The 22978-nt window shown below is 40.1% G+C and overlaps 1 protein-coding gene across 16 annotated transcripts in view; it reads left to right on the forward strand.

Annotated features, from left to right (window-relative positions):
• RAPGEF2 (Rap guanine nucleotide exchange factor 2) overlaps positions 1-22978 on the forward strand; it is a 960874-nt gene that overhangs the window by 375569 nt on the left and 562327 nt on the right. The gene's annotated exons all lie outside the window — the stretch shown is intronic.

The following is a 22978-nucleotide window of genomic DNA, read 5'->3' on the forward strand; positions in this document are numbered from 1 at the left end:
TAAAAGACTAAGCCATTTGTACTAAGTTCCAGTTTTTCTTCAGAAACCTAAATGGAGCACAGGGTTGTAGTTTTCGTAATTCTTTATCTATATTTGCTCTCTGCGGGGCTTTGTGGACACTCAAACAGAGCCTTTTTATTCAAAAGGAGTGATGGGAAAACAGTCACTGGCATGCACACACGACTGACGTCATATTAGTATCAGGATTACACAGATGTCCACATGTAAATAATCAAATTCTGTAAATGAATACATTCAGATTAGAGGTCCATTTGATCACTGGATGAGTAGGGAATTAGACTCAAGTCAGAATGATGGATATGGTCTTTTGAGGTTTCTTGTCTGCCTTTGCCACTGTCCTACAACCGGTTGGTAAATAATCTGGTCACCAGCTGATAACGCGGTGCAAAATTCTTAAGGTGACAGGCACCAAAGTATGCCCTATAATGAAAATATTCACAGAAGGTGTCAGAAAAGCGCCATTAGGAGTTAAGTGTTGAGGTCACTTTGTTGTTCTTTTGTAACCAGTACTGTAGCGGGTCAAGAATAAGGACTTAAGCTACGTGTGAGCAGTGCTTAAGGGGTCTGCTCTTATGCTGAAACAAAACAATTCGATTTAGAAAATCTGATCCCTCTGTGCAAGGTATTAGTGCACCCCAACTGGAATATTGGTTTGCTCTTGAAGCCATCACTGACTGAGTGCCGCAGTCCTGGAAAAGGCAGCACCGATTGAGCGAGGGCTGCACGGTCCGGCGAGAAAGAAGATCAGTGTATTTAGCCCGTGCGGTCACAAGTAGCCCCAACACATCTAGTTCCTTCTACGCTTTCAACATGTTTTGAATTCGATTATAATGCAACCATTACTGCCAACTATGAAGCTCTTAAAAACTCCTGGCACCATTCAATCAATCAATCAATCAGTGACATTTATAGAGCGCACTACATACCCGTAGGGTCTCAAGGCGCTGGGGGTGGGGGGGTGCCGCTACTGCTCGAACAGCCATGTCTTCAGCTTCTTCCTGAAGGAGAGGTGGTCTTGGGTCAGGCGCAGGTCGGTCGGGAGGGAGTTCCAGGTCTTGGCGGCCAGGTAGGAGAAGGACCTTCCTCCTGTAGTCGCTCTTCGGGTGCGGGGGACGGCGGCGAGGGCGAGGTTGGCTGATCGGAGGTGGCGTTTGGGAGCGTAGAAGTTGACTCGGCTGTTGAGGTAGCTCGGGCCTTGGTCGTGTAGGGCTTTGTGTGCGTGGGTGAGGAGGCGGAAGGTGATTCTTTTGTTGACGGGGAGCCAGTGAAGGTCTCTCAGATGTCCGGAGATGTGGCTGATTCGTGGGATGTCGAGGATGAGTCTGGCTGAGGCGTTCTGGATCCGCTGGAGTCTCTTCTGGAGCTTGGCGGTGGTACCGGCGTAGAGGGCGTTGCCGTAGTCCAGTCGGCTGGTGACGAGGGCCTGGGTGACGGTCCGCCTGGTCTCGGTGGGGATCCACCAGAAGATCTTCCGTAGCATGCGTAGGATGTTGAAGCACGCCGAGGAGACGGCGTTGACTTGCCTGGTCATGGAGAGGGAGGAGTCCAGGATGAAGCCCAGGTTGCGTGCATGGTCAGTCGGTTTGGGTGCGGTGCCCAGGGCGGGAGGCCACCAGGAGTCGTCCCAGGCGGAGGGTGAGGAGCCCAGGATGAGGACCTCCGTCTTGTCCGAGTTCAGCTTCAGGCGGCTGGTCGTCATCCACTCGGCTACGTCCTTCATCCCTTCGTGTAGGTTGGCTCTGGCGGCGGCGGGGTCGTTGGTCAGGGAGAGGATCAGCTGGGTGTCGTCGGCGTAGGAGATTATGTTGAGGTTGTGTTGCCGTGCGATGGCCGCGAGGGGGCTCATGTAGACGTTGAAGAGGGTGGGGCTCAGCGAGGATCCTTGAGGGACGCCGCAGATGACATCGGTGGCCTCTGACTTGTACGGTGGTAGACGGACTCTCTGTGTTCTTCCGTCGATTCAGTGGTTTACTGTTGGCCAGGTTGATGTCCTACATATCTGGGCTTTGACAGACTTGGTGAGGACAGGTGGGGCTCTGAGGACTGCCTTTGAAGGGAGCAGCAGTGCCATGTAAATACTGTGGCTCTTCTGAGCTAAGCTCGCGATATCAAGAGAATTGCTGCAGTGCAGCCTATCTGAAAGATGAAGGTTATCCACTTGTGCTTCTAGGATTGGAAATATAAAGAGTTGTCTGCACCGTGAGCACTGTTTCTTCTAGCAAGCGCCTTCCCTTAGTACTGGGACCTAGATTTGTACGTGGAATGTGGCCATATTGCGGTGAATTTAAAATAAAAGATATACATTTATGAAAATAGGATATACTTAGTAGCCATGGAGGGCAGAGGTTCAGTCACCTACCAGCTGTTGGACCATAGTCTTTTAGTAAAGTTATTTGAGATTCATCAGTCTTGCACGCTGCACTGCTGTTCTTTTAAGTTCAATGCAGAATGTATTATACCTCATTCTAGGTAAAAGCCCTTGCTTAAAAGATAAATGAAAATGGTCTTGTTTAAAACGTGTCCCCATCTGAATAATCAATTTCAGTACATGTAATTTAAGTTCCATGCACAGGACATTTGTTATAAGTGGTTAAACAGTAATTGATAATTCTGTGGCACCCAAAGGATGATGAAGTAAAAAGTACTGTGCACTTCTCTAAATAGCAAATAGTTAGTTAGATGAAAAATCATGCTAATAATGTTTTATCTAGAGAAACCAGTGTTTACCACTGGCCAGCCAAGATTTCGTTTTCCTTCCTTTCAGCTTCTTAACATAAATATATTCTGAAAATGTTGTTATGATTAGGCCTTGGCTGGCTTAATATGTTGGTTTGTGATGCAGTACTTTTCCCAGAAGGCACATGATCGCAACCCCCCTTCTGTTTTCTGTAGTTTCTCCACAGAGTGCTTAATCGTGAAACATGGTGATATGTTCCCATAGGCTTTTCTTCTAAACTGAGTCTAAAAAAGGGAGTTATTAAAGTTCTGACAGGCTGTGAGGGAATTGGCAGAGACAAGTGAGTACATATGTACCTTTATAGTGGAGTCATAGCCTGGACCATCACCTCATGCAAGCTGCCTCCTCACCTGTCAGCCCATCATGTCTTGGCACCCACACGCCAGAGTTCTGTGGTAGTATTCTGGTGGAGACATCTGCCATCAAATTTCTCAACTAAAAAATCTCCTCAAAGGCACCAGACTGGTCTAGTAAACATTTTCCAAGCAGTAGTTTTTCCAGCACCACCAGGTGGCACCATGAAGCTTCAGTCATGACTCCACCCGAATGAGTTGACTATACCTGCTTATGTCCTCTACATGCCTGTTTTTCTGTGCTCATAGATGTCCTGTGTTCGCTCATATTCTCTCTCTTTCTCTGTCTGTCGGTCTGTCTCACTCCTTCACCTATGAAAATTTCTCAGATTCAATTGTGACTAAATCACGTCTCCCTGAAGGTTTCAAGGTTCAAGCCCTGTCTTAACTGCCATTGTCTGTAATAGATCCACACAACACCTCCATGTAATGTCTTGGATCCTATCATGCCACCTTGGCATGCAGCTTGTATAAAGCAGAAGGGTTTTGTTTGGGGCGGGCCGGTGTTCTGTCCTGCAACAGGGCAGGGGAGGAGTGGCTAGTCCAATGTTGCAGGCCCTGGCTGTTTGGTCGGCCCTCTGGGACCGACCAAACCAGTCATGCACACACTGCCTGGCTGGACGCCTTCCCCACCAATGACAACACAGCCATTGCAGCGTTTTCATTGGCTTAGGCAGGGCTTTAAGTGAGATGAAAAAACTGGGGGGGGGAGGGGGGGGTGTCTTTCAAAGGAGCGTGATCAATGTAATTAAGGGCATGGCTTAAAAACATGTAAGCTAAAAATCTGTGTTTAGCACAGTGTGCCGCCCGACTTGTATTTTGCTGTTCCTGTCATTGCGTCCAGATATATGATACAAGTCACATCATACCTACAAGTCACGACTATTGACTTTGTCAATGGTTACTATTGGTATAAGATAAATAAGCAGCAACTATGGCTTGTATATAATATTGAAAAAACTTCCACTTAAAGCCCTGATGACACCCCGACAATGTTGCTGCTCCTTAGTTTCAAAAAGAGACAGGAAATCCAGAGAGAAAATGACTCTTTGAAGGTTTTCCCTTCCTCTACAACGCTCACCACGCACACATGGATGTGCCTGCTGCCACTGCAGTCTGTAAAAAAAACTGACCGCCTGTGGCAGGGCCCAAAACAAAGCCCGATAGAGACCCGTTTCGAGGCCCCAGGCCCCCTCAAAAAAACTGCCGGTGCTCTGACCCGATGAGACCCAGCCCACTTAAAGTCCTGAGCTTAGGGGAGGATGGTTACCTGCTTCCTGCGAGGAGCAGAGAAGTAGAGACAACGCGAAACCGGATCGGGCTGGCTAAGGATTTAACTTAAAATTAAACCTCTCCGCATGACCCCACCCCTGAGTAAACCCACCCTCGCACCCGCGAGACATGCTGGCCACGACTGGACAAAACGACTGCTTATCACTGTGACTGCAAACCTGAATCACTGCATATCGCAACACCAACTGGAGTGGGTAATATTGATCCCCAAGCCACAGAGCCATTGGGAGAATTAAACTGCAACCTGAAGTGATGGAAGTAATCTTCTTGCGATTGGGGTATCGTTCCATGGACCTCTTTGCTGTGGCCCAGAACAGGAAATATCCTCAGTTTTCTGTCATACACTTTGCTCTGAAGGGTTTCCTAGGGAAGCTTTCAAGTTCAGCTTGTCTCAAGGTCTGCTGCATGCAAAATCGGACAGCAGATCTCCAGACTGGCCAAGAAGAATCTGGTACACCAATCTTTTCGCTCTCTGCTTTCCTCTGGTTCTTATTCTCCCATGCATGGTGGACTTGCTCTCATGCTCTCGCAGCAGGATGGTCAGGACCTTCACCCCAACCCTCAAAAGCTGTGACTGCAGTCATGGCGATTAATCAGTGCCATCTAGAATCCCTTTGTCTAGCTGATGAAGTTGCAAACATCATCTTGGCTGCCTGACAGCCTGCTATGAAATACATTTATGCAGGTCTCCGGAACAAATTTTGCAATGGGGTGACTCGGAAGTCTGGGATCCCGTAAATCAAGCCTTTCTGACATTCTGTGTTTCACACTGTGTTGTGCACTTCTCGGGCTGAGAGCAGCAGCATTCAAAGGTTATCTGGCTGCCCTTGCAGCTTTCAAATGTCTCGAAGATCGGCTATCACTGTTTAAGTCACCTGTTGTGGCATGTTTTATGAAAGGTTGTGTTACATTGTCATCAGTGTATTTATTTTATTGTATCTGGCCCGTTTAATTCCTTGTATATCTTTGATTGTGGCGCATGCCACACTGCCTGTACATTCTGCATAGAACTATGATTAACTACTGTTATCCAGGCATTCTACCTGGAGATCGTAACGTGGATGTACTGTGCCTCCTTACATTAAAACTCTTTCAGAAATTTACTTCATTTCGACATCATTCTTCTTTGAATTCTACAGATTTGTTTACCTGTTTATTTCCACACTGTTCATTGTTATTCACTGTGATCGGAATCTTGGGTTGACTTTCTTAAAGACATCTCATTCATGTTTCATTTGTTTTTCTGACTTCTGTAGACAGTGTTCATGGTGGCAATAACTTCAGCTCATAGTGTTCGAGAATTTGAGGCCCTCTCTGTTTGACCCCTTTTACAGTTTCCCAACCCGGCCAGTAGGTCCTCCCTACCTGTGAAGCACTCCCGCCCAAGGTGATTCTGGTCTTTTATTTTGTCCAAACTGTCACTCTTCCACCCTCTCCTAGTAAGTCGATTGCACTCAACAGGACAGAGTGGATGATCAGCCCATTGTGTCCTTTGCTGAAGTCAACAAAGGCAGTTCAGGAACCAAAACCCACCATTTCGCATTGAGTCATCCTATTTGTCAAGATCTACTATGCCTTGGCAAAGTAACACCCTCCAGAGGACATTCACACCCAGTCCATTAGCGACATGGCTGCTTCCCCTGCTCTCACCAGAGGTGTTAAGGTGACTGACATCTGCTGGGTGGCTATGTAGTTATTTCTGCATAGGACTGCTAGAAATTTGTGTCAAGCAACGGTCAGCAATCCCAGGTAAATAATTGCACACCTAACAGGATCCACTGTTTCAGTATTTTTTAAAAATTTAGTTTCAATATAGTACATCTTTTGTGATTATTGGGTGTATTGATGGGAAACCCATGGTTTTTTTCAGTGAATTTGCAAGGTTTTTTAAATGCTAATTCCTAACTATAACGTGAGTGAAACCCATGTTTTTTTCAGTGAATTTGCAAGGTTTTTTAAATGCTAATTTTTTTTCTTCTTCTTTTTTTTTTTACATATTTTTATTTTAATTGTCTATCCTTTTTTAAAGACTATGGTTAAATTTTAAAAATTCTACAATATGTTTTTATTTTACAATTTTTTTAAAATAAACAGGTAAAATTTATTAGCAATAGATTTTTTTTTTTTTTTACCGTGCGCGTACGGTAAGCGCACGTCTCGCTGTAATTACGTTAGATTTCTACGCTGTTTGCGTTCATTTACGCAATTTGCGTAGATGCACGTCACGCGCGCATAGCGCGTAACGCGTACGCTGCACGCGCACGTTACACGGAAGTGAAGGGGCGTGCCTGTTTTGCGCATGCACGCGTGCGCGTGTCTTTTTTACGCGCATGCGTACTTTTGCCGTAAGCGCACCGTAAGCGTACGGTAGGTCATGTGATCATGAAACACAACTTTTGATTGGTTGAAACTACTTTCAGTTCTAGAACTCTCCTACACCACACCCATTCCCCTCATTTCTGCTTGTGATCCCTTAGGAGAAGGAGCTGGGTTGTCTTTGTGATACGATGGCAGAACAGCAGAGCTCTTCTGAGAGTGAGGCTAGCAGCACTACCTTGAGGCAGAGAGCGAGGAAACAAAAGACCTCTTACATATGGGAGTATTTTTCTTTTCCAGAAGGCCAGCAAAAGGTAAATGCACCCTTAGTGACTTGTAAGCTGTGTAAGCGTGTACTTTCAAGAGGGAATCCCGACAGGAAGTATTCCTTTGGGAATCACACCATGATGAGACACCTTAAGGATGTACGCAGAAGGACACATGCTCGACTTACTGAAGGTAACCCTTCAGTAAATCAACCAAGCACATCCACAGCAGCTCAGCCTGGACCATCATCTGCAGTGCTGAGTCCTTCTTCTGCAGGTCAGGTGAGCCCTTCATCTGTGGTGGGAGCATCTCCTTTTTCTGGTCCTCTGGAAATTAACCCTCGGTTTGCGAGGGTTGAAGTACGGTGCGCCACTTGTCATGATCTAATTAGTTATAGGGAGACCAGTATTTCCCTAGTGAACAATAAAATAGATCAGCACACTTGTCGTACCATCTAATATTCCCAATCTTTCTTTCCTCTGTCCCTGCATGAACACAACGGCTCTTTTAAGAGCCAACCTTACCTTTCATCTTTTTTTTATATATGTTTTTTAAAACTTTTTTTTTTTTTTTTTTACCGTACGCGTACGGTACGGGATTTTTTTTTTTTTTTTTTTAAAAACACTAAAAATCAATTATCACATTACAAGGTCCTTGAGAGACTACAATTAAAAACTGAAAATGTGATTGTAGAGAAGTGGAAAAAAGGGACCATGATATTATTGACTTACCATACCCACTCCAAAAAATATTTATTCATTTAAATTTTTTTTTAATTGCTTTAAAAATGGTTCTAGTTTTCGAAAATTTTCTATCTCAATCTGAAAAAAAAGAAAAAAGTATTAATATTTAATAAAACATTTTATAATACAGTACACATATTTACATATTTTTCAAAAAATATTTTTGCCTTTTTTTTGCTGTTTTCAGAATATATTGCATTTTACTATGAATTGTGAAAGCAATTGCATTCATCATTTAACAGCAGGCAAAAAAAAAATTAACAATCTCAAACATTGTTTTAAAAAAGCCCACAATCTCTTTTTGCATAAACATAACTTTATAGAAATGCATAATATTCTTTAACAATATCATCTAATATCAATACTTATTTCTTTAAAATACCGTCTGATATTTTTGTTTCATAAGTATAATCACAATAATATATCTCAAATAACTCCACAATACATCTGGTTCCATTTCCTTTAGGCCAAATAGTAATTTTAAAATTCTTTTTTGGTTAAATTTCCAATGGTAATCCAATAAAAATCTAAAGTTTAAATTGTACAGATCTCACCGATTCTCTGTAACATTTTGGTTACCGAAAGATTTATTAATAATTAAATAAGTCCACAATAGAATTGTCTACCTTTCCGCATGGCCAAATAGTAATTTTAAAAATCTTTTTTGAAAAAATTTCCAATGGCAATCCAATAACATTCCAAAATTTAAATTGTGCAGATGTTACCGATTTTTTCTAAATTTTTGGTTTTCCAAAGTTTCCTTAAAAAATGGAAAAATTCCACATTACAATTGGTTACCTTTCCATTAGGCCAAATGATAATTTGTTAAATCTTTTTATTTGTAAATTCCAAATGGTAATCCAATAAAATGGTAAAATTGTTTTGTCCAGATGTTGCCAAATCTCTCTAAAATTTAGGTTTCAGGAAGATTAGATATGAATTTGCTAAATCAAAAGGCAAACGTTGCTTAAAAATCAATTGGGAATCATTACACAGTGTCCAGCCTTTTTCACATTTAATATAAACTGTGTAATGACCAGAAGTTACAGTAGGTCCATCATGGAAAATTATTGCAACTGTTACAAAAGTTTTTCCTGAAATTGATAATTGCTGTCCTGTAAACTTCTTTATTAAAGTATCCAATTTTGAACCATCAGCTCTACATCGTTGCATCATTAAAATTACATACTGTCCGTATTCCTTTAAAATTAACGTTGAAAACATGTCAGATTTACACTCACCGCATTGCATGGTATGATTAGCATCTTTAACTAATTTAGCAAAAGTGACTGTTTTACTCTCTGGCAATGTTAAATAAATAAACCTTTCATTATCAACATTAGAGCCACATATATTATAACAGTTTTCACAACTATGTTCCCATTTATAAGAGAGACCAAATAAATTTTCAATGGGAACCCCTTCTTCTTCCAGTACCTGAAGAAAATACATCAAGAATTCCTGTGCGTCTTGCTGTACATTTTGAGAAAACTGTGTTCGTCCTGAACATACATCTAAAACTTTTCTAATTTCAGTAGCACTTTCTATTTGAGTTTTATCATTACTCAGCTTTTCAAAAAGGAGACTCAGCACAGAACAGAATCTTTTTCCCTGATTTACTATTATCTGCTCTTGCAAACTTTCCAGATAAAATGCAACATTCAGCACTACATTAGCGTAGCAGTTGACACCAGAGCTATTTTCAAAATGACATCCTACAACCTGTTCTTCATTTTCCTTATTCTTTTTGCTTGCAATTACATCACTCCTCTTTTTTTTCCTCCTCTCTACATCTTCATTACAGATATTCTCATTTCTCCTTTTACGAGAAACTACACGTTTCTCCAACACAGGATACTGACCTAAATGAGGAGCATAGCTTCTTCTTAATCTATTATACTCCTTTACACAATTTGTATCAGCACTAACTTTTGAATCATCAAAGTCTATCATGAATAAACCTGATAATGTTTTAACTCGTGACAAAGCAACATATGCCATACCTTCTTTGAACCGGTTGAACCAATGTTCACAAATGCACAATCTACAGTCAATCCTTGAGACTTGTGAATAGTTACAGCATATGCTAGCGAAAACGGAAACTGCTTCCTACGTACATATAAGTCTTTCACAAGCATGAAACGAACTGAACAACGACAAATGTCTTTAACTTCTTCTATCTGATCAAATTTTATTTTTAAACATTCAATTCCATCTCTTTCTGATAATTAATAAAACCCACAACTCTTCCCATAGCTCCATTAACTAAACCTTTTTCAACATCCAAATTTCTCCTTAAAAATACTCTACAGTTCATGCAAACATATAGATTTTTTTCTAATCCAGCTGTTTTGGAAATGTTCTTCTCTAGTGAATCCAATTTATTTTTCAGTGTGCCTGTTAATGTGACAGTAATTCTTCCATCCTCAATTTTGTCCACTGCTTCCAATTTCCTGATATCTTCCTTTTCCAATTTCAAAAGCTCCTCATTGAATATTGAGCATTCACGTAGAGTTGGCATTAAGCAGATGACACTTTTCTTTTCTGCAATGTTCTTGTATATCTTCTCTGCAACTATTTCTTCCTTTGGAAATAAATTATGTAGCAGCCGACTCTGTAATGCTTTTTTGCCAGCTTCAGTGAGTAGTCCAATACTGATATCTTTCAGAATACTTCCATATTCTTCATCGTTTGCTTGCCTCATATTAGTAGTAAGTTCCTTGTACTCAAAGAAGGACCAAATATTTGTATTACCGATGCTTCCCAATGACTTCTTCGTGTCTTCATGTGTCACAGTATTAAACACTGGTTGTCCTTTAACTGGAGTAAGTTGCAAAAGATCTCCAAAAACTATGACGTGTTTTCCTCCAAATAACACGTCATAGTCTGTCTTCAGAATTTGCTGCATTCTTAAATGCACAAAGGCAAGCATTAAGTTTGATACCATGCTCACCTCATCAATAATGAGAACTTGCATCTTCTTCAATACTCTTGAAACTTCCAAGCATGCTTCTCCAGTTAGCTTGTTGTATTGTATTTTGTTCTCATGCTCCACTGGTAACATTAGCAAACGATGTAAAGTGATTCCTTTTATGTTATATTGTGCTAACCCAGTTGGAGCAGTAACCACACAAGACAAAGTAGAATCCGTTTTTTGCTGTAGGTAGCTTCTGATGACTTTTATTAGGAAACTTTTTCCAGTTCCAGCTTGTCCGCTTACATACATCCTGATTGGATGAAATGATGTGCATGAGCACTCTTTTTTTTCATGTAGAAATCCGTGATCAATTTTGTTTCTGATCTCTTCATAAATTTGTTGCTGCTCTTCGTTCAGTTGTCTTTCCAAATTTTGTAAGTCTATAAATTCTTCTTGAGCTTGATTCATAGCCGTTTCCACTTCATTCATGGCTATTGATGCTTCATTTTCAACGATTGGTTGTCCTAGGGGATCTTGACTGAGTGTTCCTGAACTTTGGCTGTCCTGAGAACTGTCTCTAGCTACTTCTGCTGCAATTGTAGTTTCCTGTTCAATTTCTTCATTTAACATTTGCAGATAACTTGAGAATGTACTGCATTGTATGCTGTCTTTGCAAGCATTAAAAGAATCTTCATAGCTTTGAAATTCTCCCAGTAGTTCATCCTCTGTACGCCATGGTTTAAACAGCTGTAAAAGAGCCAAGTAGTAAAATTCCTTTTTGTCAGTAGTGTCGCAACTCAGCTTCCTGTGATTTATCAAACTTCCTTTTGTTTGCTTCACCAAACATCCTTCTTCACCAATGACTTTATATTTTCCATTGTTGATGTCTTCTGTGGCTTTCCGTGAATAAATGTAGTTCTGCAGCACTTCATAGAGACACATGTTCTCCAGATGATGACTTCTCTTGGGATAATATGTGTCCAACATGTTTGATTTCAAAATATCTGTACTTTCTGGGTCATTCTCGGCCAAATATTCAATTTCTCCAACAGATTTCAGTACCCGATTTCTCATTGCTGCAAGGCCTAAACTTGCCCAAATTATTCTTCTTGATTTCGAGTAGAGACTTGCAGAAGATAACCTATCTGAACATTCGTAGGATCCAATTTCTCGATGCGATAACATCTTCAAACTGAAACTGTACAGCTTCTTACTGACAGTTTTCTCGTGAGAAATCTCTTCCCACATTTCCTTCAATTCTGTTTTTTCTGATTTCGTAATGTAAGACGTTACATATCGAGCAACAGCAATGGAATTGTCAGCTACATACTGTATATCCATGTTAGCGTTCCACATGGATAAAATCACTGGGTTGTAGTCATTTATATTTTTTGATTCTTCTTTTCTTTTAAGGTTGTAGGTATTCTTAGGTGATTTTCTTGTGATAGTATGTCTCACAGATGACATAAAACTGTTAACTCTTCCATTTGAAAGAACAGGTCTAGGAAATCCAAATCGACATTTAGTGTAGTATTTATCTTTGCTCTTGTATTTCCGTCGACAGTATTTTCCACACCGATGACTTTGGAAACGTAAAACTTGCTCCTTTAACTTTTTCTCTTCTGTGCTTTTTGGTATAGCACATGTTGCATATTCTTCAATGTAAGATAACACTGCTTCATCAGTATCTGTTCCAAACTTTGGGGCATCCTTGATCCACAACAGCATATGAATATGAGGAGCACCTCTTGCCTGGTACTCTTTTCTCCAAAAGAAATCCACTACTTCTCCTAGAGGTGGATTTTTTTTATTGCAGATGAAGGACATCATAGCCTCAAATCTATGATTGAAATATCTGCAAACATTAACCGGATCCAATGAGCACAGTTCTCCTGCTGTCTTGTATTCGATGTTTTTAATGTTTGAATTTGCCTCTCGTAGAAAATCCAGTAAATCATCCCAAGCGTACTCGGCACAGCTTAGGGTAACGAACCATGTTGGTGTTCCTAAATTCCGTAACATGCATTTTAATTCACCATGGCGTCGGTACCAATATTCATTTGTCCCACGCTGACAAGCCATCAGATTGATCAGTTGTGTTTCCAAATGATCATCTCGGTGCTGCACTTTCTCCATAAAATCCTTAGCAGACACATTTTGTAAATGTACTCCACTTTTTAAAATGGGATTTACTGCATAAGACAATGCAGACAAGTCGCTTTCAAATAAAAGATGGAACAAATAAGGAATACTTTGTCGAAATCTGGGATCTTCAGCATATAGTCTTGTAGTCCGATACTCAGAAGCTGGAATCTGTTCCGGACGTTCATCGTATCGTCCTCCTTTTCCTTTAGGAAACAGCTGGGGAAAACATCGAGCTTCCAAGCTCTCCTCCCATACACTCACGGGAGTTCCTTTTGCTTTCTTCATCTGAAATAGATCAATATTGTCTCCCATAACTTCTTTTGAATGAAGAGGATGTATGCTAAAATGTTCATAAATTTCTTCTTCCTTTGACTTGTCCACTTTTTCAATTTGTCCAGTTGGTGTTTCTGTGTCTTCTTGTAAATCTTCTTCTTCTTCTTCTATATAAATTGATTCATACCATTTGTTATTCCTTTTCAAATACAAATTTGCTCTTTGTACTTTCCGTACATCTACCAGCTCCTGCCAAATCTTCTTATTCTTTGTAGGTACACCATTAACCAGAATAATTAATGGTTCAGTTTCCAAAGTATCCGCATCAATAGTTTCCATATTTTTTTTCAAATCCAAGGGCAAATACACCACTCTTCCTTTTAAACCTCTCAGTAAATCTGAAGGAGGTAATTTACCAGTTTTGGGCTCCATACGTACTATGGTCTGGAACGGATGAACACATTGAATGAGTATAGACTCATATGTATTTAATTCAGAAAGTTCAGCAGGAATAGCATCCAATTCTAAATTATTATGTACAGCTCTGGTCTGCATTCTATTTTCCTCTAACTTGTTGTAACAGTATTTACAAATACGCTGATCTTCACCCAATTCAAAACAATTTTCAAGAAATATATATGTGGCAAAATCCTTCCACTTATAATTATCTTCATTTTCACTCTTTCTGTAGAGATCAACATTCCTAGTTTGTTTTCTATAATGAGTTCTGCGGCAACAAATACAAGTAATATTTGGTCTTTCATTAGAGATTATTGCAAATTTTGTTATGTGATCATTAAATGTCTTACTTACAGAGGGTTCTACATTCACTTCCACTTCTTCCTCATTTACTGTGTCCTTCTCTGCACTGTTTTGTTCAGGACCAAAGTAACAAAACTGAATTTCATCAACAACCTTCTCTACATCTGATACCGTTCCACGGAACAGAGCCCTATTCAATTCATCTAACTTTATTGCTGGACTTTTAGCAAAATACAACCGTCTCACAAACTTTCTCATTTCAGTATGATGAACAGCCAGCATCCTAAAATGATGGAAAACACTATTACACAGTTTTCTAGATAGACAAGCCAGAGAATGACCCTGCAAACCAGTATTCTCTCTCACTCTGCATGGATCCAGACTTTGAAGCACCTTAATCTTCTGTTTTACACTTTTTTTTACTATATTCTCTTAGAAACTCACGAAATTTATCAATAGATTCCTGACGCACAGTGCAAATACTACTACAATTCCAAGTGTACACTGGGGCTTTAGGACGTCTCCCCATAGCCTCATCCGCCATCACTTGTACCTCATCTCTTGGAACCATTATCTCCTTCTCCATTATGCAACCATTTTTCACTTCATAAGCACGACCTCTGGTGTCAACTGCATGCAGCAAACTATTACTTTGAAAATAACTCTCTTCATTAAAAAAAGGTTCACTACTTGAACTATGCATCCATTTTCCTAAAAACACTTTAGAAAAGTTTGTTCTGTTCACTACTCTTTTCCTTTTGCTATGTGATTTCAGTACATTAACCATTTTGTCTAATGTACGCATCCTATTCAAAATTAAAATGAATAGTTTCCTTTTTAATTCTAATGCCTTTGCTGCAATGGCTTCAATTTCTTTTTTTCTCTTATGAAACTTAGCCTTTTGCTTAGATTTCTTCACATCCTTTATCAAATTGGACATAACTCTTCTCTGAAACATTTTTCTACGTATTTCTTTAAACGCTGTTTTTCTGTTTAAGTTAATCTTTTTAGTTGCAGAAGGTATATTTGCATTAACTAAATTCTCAATTTTTTCCTGTCCTTTTCTATTGAAAACATTCTTTCCAGTACAGACATTTTGTACATTTTTCCTTTTTTTGAATATGTTCTTTAGAAAAATTTTTGTCTGCTTACCAGAAGATTTTTTCTTTTTCCCAACATGAGCATCTTCAACTAACTTAGGTCCTCCAGTTGTCTTCAAATATAGGTTTTTTTTGTGGTCTTTTTTTACTCTGGATTTTGTAGGCATCTTAAATTTTGTTAACTGCTCTTCAGCAATACCTGAAAAAAACAAAAAAAAAATTCCTTTATTTTATTTAAATATATTACTACATTTGTTTTCACATTAGTCACAAAACGAAATTTCTTTGCCAATTTGAAAGCACACTTACTACTCTTTTTTTTGGCAAGTGATAATCACTTTTACAGACTGACACATTATGAATCCACTTTTCAGATTTTTTAAAAAGCACATGTCCAAACTGCTTTTTCAGACCACCACCATTTGTAACCTGGGTGACTGCCTACACTCCAGCAAGGGCAACCAGCCTTAGTGATGCTGAATGTATTTGCATTACTGACTGAAACCTCAAACCCCACTCGCTTGTGAATACTGTGCATGATTCCACATGGTAAGCAGCTGGGTGTGTGCTAAGAGTCTGCTTCTGCACCAAAAAATGGCTCCCCCTTTCCATCTAATGCAACTGTGAAATCACCAGAGCAATACGCAATAAATCTCTGCCTGTAATTCCTATTTGCACACAGAGTTATGTTTTCAAATTAGTCACAAAACGAAATTTCTTTGCCAATTTGAAAGCACACTTACTACTCTTTTTTTTGGCAAGTGATAATCACTTTTACAGACTGACACATTATGAATCCACTTTTCAGATTTTTTAAAAAGCACATGTCCAAACTGCTTTTTCAGACCAGCACCATTTGTAACCTGGGTGACTGCCTACACTCCAGCAAGGGCAACCAGCCTTAGTGATGCAGAATGTATTTGCATTACTGACTGAAACATATAACCCCACTCGCTTGTGAATACTGTGCTTGATTCCACATGATAAGCAGCTGGGTGTGTACTAAGAGTCTGCTTCTGCACCAAAAAATGGCTCCCCCTTTCCATCTAATGCAACTGTGAAATCACCAGAGCAATACGCAATAAATCTCTGCCTGTAATTCCTCTTTGCACACAGTCATGTTTTCACATTAGGCCCTTAAACGAAATTTCTTTGCCAATTTGAAAGCACACTTACTACTCTTTTTTTTTGGCAAGTGATAATCACTTTTACAGACTGACACATTATGAATCCACTTTTCAGATTTTTTAAAAAGCACATGTCCAAACTGCTTTTTCAGACCAGCACCATTTGTAACCTGGGTGACTGCCTACACTCCAGCAAGGGCAACCAGCCTTAGTGATGCTGAATGTATTTGCATTACTGACTGAAACCTCAAACCCCACTCGCTTGTCAATACTGTGCATGATTCCACATGGTAAGCAGCTGGGTGTGTGCTAAGAGTCTGCTTCTGCACCAAAAAATGGCTCCCCCTTTCCATCTAATGCAACTGTGAAATCACCAGAGCAATACGCAATAAATCTCTGTCTATAATTCCTCTTTACACACAGAGTCATGTTTTCACATTAGTCACAAAACGAAATTTCTTTGCCAATTTGAAAGCACACTTACTACTCTTTTTTTTGGCAAGTGATAATCACTTTTACAGACTGACACATTATGAATCCACTTTTCAGATTTTTTTAAAAAGCACATGTCCAAACTGCTTTTTCAGACCAGCACCATTTGTAACCTGGGTGACTGCCTACACTCCAGCAAGGGCAACCAGCCTTAGTGATGCTGAATGTATTTGCATTACTGAGTCCAACCTCAAACCCTTAAACTATTCTTTTTTTATACCAGTACACCTTAATTTATCGTGAAAACATAGTCCATATTATTTTACATGTTCCTCACATTTAAATTTCTCCCAAAACAGAAAATAATAAACACAACTTCAACAAAAAGAATTGCATTTCTATTATTCATTTCTTAATTTACCATATACATCCCCTCTCAAACTCTAAACTCACCTTTAAAATTAGTTAGTTGTTAAAGAAATGTGGCACTCAAACAGCAGATTATCAGAGCCAGGATCTCTGTTCTTTACACCTCTCTCCTCTCAGCAGAACCAGATAATGGCAAACTTTCCCTCTCTTTTTCCACATATATACATGTTAATTTCAAATCTCAGTGCTTCCCCCTTTTTTTCAAATGTAATCACACATTTCTATTGGTTGAAAACCAACCCTTTTCCAAAAGTACCCTTCCCCCAACTTGACTTCTGCCTAGTACCCTTCCCCCAACTTGACTTCTGCCTGCTACCATAGCAACAGCTCATGGAACACTGCTGTGTGGAGTTAGGTCAGAAGTTCGCCAAACAATGTTTCAATTCCACAGAGCAAGAGTGCTTGACTTTTCTAACCTAACAGCAAATCCATAGTACTGTTCTTTGGTAACACATTTTTCTGTACCAATACAAAACATGCTTCTATAAATTTACACATACAGCCTAGTTTTTAGTGTAGAATGGTATGAAACAGCCAATCAGTTCTTTTTTAAAAAAAAAAATATGTATGCCTCCATTTCCAAACTGTCTTTCATTTCTTTTTACCATTCTACTGAAATACACCTCCTGAGTGCATCCAGATCTCCTTTGAAGATGTTCACAGTGTGGATTGTAGGACACAGCTATGTCTTCTGGAGTGAAAAGTTTGCAGAGAAAACAGGTATGGTGAGAGACCTTGCTTTGCCAAATGTAGACATTAAATGGATTGGTCAGAGAGGGTTAAAGTGGCACCAATTGATGCCATTGGTGAAATCCTTCATGCAAAACCAACACCCTGACCTCATAATAGTGCACTGTGGTGGCAATGACCTAGGCACTTTGACTGGCGTAGGTCTGGAAATGCTTATGAAGGACACCTTTGCACAACTGTTTTCACTTTTCCCTAAAACTGCCTTTGTGTTTTCTAACATATGCCAAAGGCAAAAATGGAACTGGTCCAATCATTTCTGTCCACAGATTGACAAAGCAAGAAAGCACGTCAACAAATCTGTTTCTGCTTTCCTCCGTGACTATGGTATGGGTTCCATTTACCACAACAACTTGCGTTACGACATGCAAGACATTTATAGAGGAGATGGTGTGCACTTCAATGATGAAGGGAACAGAGTCTTCCTCTTGAACCTTAGACTCTGCATCGGTACTTACTTGTAGGTACCACTTAAAAATCACTTCATAAACACAACGGCTCTTTTTAGAGCCCCCTAATATCTAAACACTTACATCTGCATTTCATTTCTTTTTTTTTTTTTTTTTTTTTACCATACGCTTACCGTACGCGTACCCCGCGATTTTTTTTAAAATCAATAAATGTTTTCTTTGTACTTTTCTGTCCTTCTTTGACCCCCTTACAAATGTTAGGGGGTCTGTAACTCTCCTCCTTGCCCCCTTTTCTTGTTATCACTCTTTTTTTTCTGAGTGAAACACACGAAATGGCGGCCGCCGCTTCCTGGTTTCGGCCGATTCGAATGTTTACTAAGATCTAAGAGCCAATCAGAATCGTGCTCGCGCAGGCCACCGTACGCGTACGGTAAGCGTACCGTAAGCGCACCGTAAGCTGGCTCAGATATATATATTGATTTAAAGGCTATTTTCTCAGAATCTACTGAACAGATTTACACCAAACCTACAAAAGGCACTTCCTTGACATGAGGACTACCTCTCTGCCAAATTTCTAGTAATTCTGTTCAGCCGTTCCGGCTGTAGCCCTGTCTAAAGGTCCTATGGAAAAATGCATGGGAAAAACGCGTTTTGGGACCCCCCTTTTATCTCAGCCCCCGCTTGACGAATCCCCCCGAGACTTTCAGGGAAGGAGCGGAGCGTAGCGCCCCACCTATTTTGAAAAATTTGCGAGGATTCGTCGACCGGCGCCAAAGTTATTCAAAATAAAATGTTGCGGATTTCCTATGGAAACGTGGTCCTAACTATAACTACCTACTGGCGACCGCCAGTGGGTAATATATATACATATATATATATATTTTTTTTTTTTTTTAACATGAGGAGGCAAGGTGTGAATGAAAGTTTTTGTTTTTTTAAATATAAAATGCAATTAATTTAAACTCAGGTGGAATGCTTATGGGCTTAGTTCTTTGCCAAATATTAGTGCTTCATAGGCCAATCACTGAGTAACAGATGCTTTGCCATGGCTGTGCTTAATGACTTCCCTGGTTAATCTTTGCTACTCATTCCCACCACTCAAAGAGTATTGCTTTGGAACTCCTCCGTAAAGTGTGGAATCTGGAGAACGTTACTTACCATCAGTAACAATGTTTCCGTTGGATACATCATCATCTCTCATTTTTCTCACAGCCCTCCCATATCCCCTGATGAGTCAGATCCCAAAATACCCAGACTTATTATGTGGTTTTATTGGCAATGTCTTTGCTGCTTTGGCTCCTCGCCATGTCACTGGGATGCTGAAAAAGTATCAGAAAACTGATGAAAGCGTGCACAGGTTGGTGCCTTTTATATGCCAGTCATGTCCTGCAGGCCGAGGCTTGAATAATGTTTGTACGCCCTAAGTTGGCAGGGTATGCCCAGACGTGGGTCCCCTTGCTCACTTTGTCACGGGATTCAAGATAGCCTGGCTGATGAGTGTTATGAACCTGAAACTGGTCCCGGGATGCTTGTTTCTGGTCCAGGGAAGACATGGCTTGGCAGTTCGGGCTGGACTGTTCCCATGAGGCACAGGGTCAGACTGATTTGCATATGGCCATGTCTGAACTGAGGTGGCGGAGTGAGCTAAAGAATGATGATGGATTAAACCCAGATCAATTGACTGGGGGTGAGTGCTTGCAATGTTCAACACTCCGTCCATCATCCCCTTTGGTTTTGTTAATTCCACAATGTGCCGCCTGGCGGCACTGGAGAGTTACTGCTGGGTATAAAGTTTTCTGGGCCAGTCTGATGCCCGTGTGGATATTCTTAAATTGGAGAATCTACTGAAAGATTACACATTAAACAGAAATATTGCTACTGAAGGTTATATAACTTTTTCTTCTTCCTTGCTGCCCATCCATGCATATGCTACACAACCTCCTAGTACAATAAACAAGAACAAAAAGAAAGACAAACAAAATTAAAAATAATTACACACAGAAGAGGTTAAAGTATCTTTTGAATCACCAACCGGATGTGAATAGAACTTTGTAGGAGGTTTGCTTTTGCGTACATTGGAGTGATTGGCAATCACCTCTGCCAAAAACCGAATCCCCTCAAGCAACTACATATGAATTTCTAATCGCACATGGAATTTGCAGTTACAAATTGTCCAAATGCACTAAAAGGTAAATGCATCATAACAGTGTCACACACTTTGTTTCTCATCCAAATGTCTCCCTTATGAGGCATCTCATTGGAGACCTTTCTGCCAAAGCCTCTTATAATGTTGCATTAAATATGAACCATGCAGAACGTATTAAACTGGACATGCTGCCTTAAACTTGCCCTATGAAGCATTCATAACACAAGTCTGCCGTCTTCACTGCTATCAACTTTCTGTATAGTACATTCCCAACCATCTGGATGAGGTGAGGTCCTCTGAACTTAGGCAAACTCTTCTAATCTAACATAGACTGAAACAAATGGGATAGGATACTCTGATAGGGAGAGTTTAACACTCCACAATCCTTTCACTTCAAACAAGCAGCTAGTGTTGAATGAATGAGTCTGAATTAGCGAAACATCTGAATTTTCTGTTCTGAATTTAAATTTGCATTTGGACTTGTCTTTCTTTATCTGTCCATAACGTTAATGTGTTCGGGATATCTTCTATATCCACTGATTCTTCTCACCTTTGTCTTCTATGGATTCCGTCATACCTTAGCAAAATGCACATCCTTCTTTAGCTGTTGTCCCTCTTTCAGCACCGAAAAGCAACTAATCTGTGTCCTTATGATTATCCCTGAGTTGCTGCTCTGTGTTCTCCCCAAATTCACATGAAATTGCTAATATCTTTATCTCTGCCACATAACGCTCAGTTGGCTCATACTCTTTCTTTCTTATTACACATGTAGAATTGTGGAGGGTACGTTCGAGTATTTGGCTCTGATACAAAAGAATTCTCCATCGTTGCTACTGATTCCTTTAAGACATCGGATATCCTTACTTTATTGCTAGCAGGTACAGCAGGTAAATAATCAAATCCCATTTGGCTGGCTACACCTACATATGTTGTAAAGTGAACTTATTTTCAGAAGAAACCCCTTACCCATCCACCATCGACAACAATTTACAGTTTTCAGCTACTAGACTGCTTTCCCATTTTACGCAGAAATACATTTTGTGGTTGTCATGCACCCAGCATACAAAATGTTCACAAGTGACATACTAGATTTCGAAGTAGATTGTAACTTCCAAGTCACTTCTGGCACATGTTCAGAGGCAGATAGCAGCTATGTTGCATATAGGCTACAATATATTGGACTATTCAAGTGTTAATTGATAATAAATACAAAAACAAAGTTTTACAGTGGAAGAGTGTCTTGTGTCTAGAGGTGGGCAAGCCACTGAAGGCTCAACCCAGATGCCAGTCTCTGGTTCAGCTTGACGTCCTCTTGGACCCATGCACTAACCTTATGTGCTAAGAATTAAAGACAATGCACTAACCTTTGATGTAAAGCAAACGAGAGATATACCCATCGAGTGGCTGAATTGCGCAGTGTGAAACCAGAAACCTTGAGATCAATGCTGCTAGACTTGTCTGTGGGATTTTGTTAGCGTATCTCATACCAGGCGTATTCAAATGCTGCATGAGATTAGTATTTTTGGTACAGCTTTACAGTGGCTTCGATATTTTCTAAAAAAATGAGAACTCCCACTATCTTGCTGGGCGCATTCAAGTCCCGATCCATGTTGATCCATTTTGATGGACTAGGGGGTCCCGCAGGGCTCTTGTTTAAGCCCCTCGTTGTTCAACATTTATGTGCCCCCCTTAGCCACTCGCCAAAACGTTTGGTTTTAAAATAATATCATATGCTGATGATACTCTGCTTGTTATCTCCTTTGATGAAAAATTGCATGTAGTTAAGGACCATTTTTGTAAAGGTATGAAATCTATAGCAGAATGGATGACAATAAACTGGTTACAGATAAACACTGAAAAAACAGAAATTATAATGTTTGATAAGGCCAAGCAACTTTTGTCTTCAGAATGGTGGCCTTTTTATTTAGGTCCTGCCCCCACGCCCAAATAGGCAGTTAGGACTCTCAGTGCTAAAATGGATCAATCTTGTTGCATCCATTAGTGGCACCTTCTTCAACACAATGAGTCTGTTAAAGAAAGCATTTCTCTAGCTCCCTCTTTGGGTCAGGAAAACTCTTGTCCAGGCATTAATAATTAGCAGATTAGACTATGGGAATGCTCTACTTGCCGTCAGCGAATGAGACCTTACTGGCCAAAATGCAGGTGGTTCAAAACACAGCTCCGCGGCTTGTTTGCAGCCTTCCTCCCGTCTCTACGTCTGAACCCTTACTGAGAAGCTTACATTGGCTTCCAGTTAAGAAAGGAGTAATCTTTAAAATATCTTACCTTATATACTAATTCAAATGGGAAGTGGCCCTGGCTATTTGCATAAGAAGCTTAGATACTGGTGCCCAGTTAGGAATCTGTGTTCCAAGGATAAACCCCTACTCATGGTCACTCGTATACCATTGTAATGGTGAGAATGCAGGCCCTTTTTTGTAATTTAAACTATTATTCATCTTTGTTTTCCTTTGGGAGGACCAGGCACATAATTGCTGCCAACCCTTTGGTTTCCTAAAAAATAAAAAATAAATAAAGCTCTTTCGCTGTACTTCATTTTGTTATTTTATTTGCCAATCCATCTCGGAAACGGTGTTATGATGCTTGCGTTCAAAATGACGGAGCTGCATCATTGCACCTTTTTAAAAAATGTTTACTCTCTTGTTCATGCTGTACAGCTGATGCTGTTCAGCATCGACAAAAGATGTTGGCAGACAGTAGTTCTCAAAGGTAAGACCTATTGGCTTTGCCAATACTTGT

This window comes from Triturus cristatus, chromosome 2_2 (genome assembly GCF_964204655.1).
Source record: "Triturus cristatus chromosome 2_2, aTriCri1.1, whole genome shotgun sequence".
In the NCBI taxonomy this organism is placed as follows: domain Eukaryota; kingdom Metazoa; phylum Chordata; class Amphibia; order Caudata; family Salamandridae; genus Triturus; species Triturus cristatus.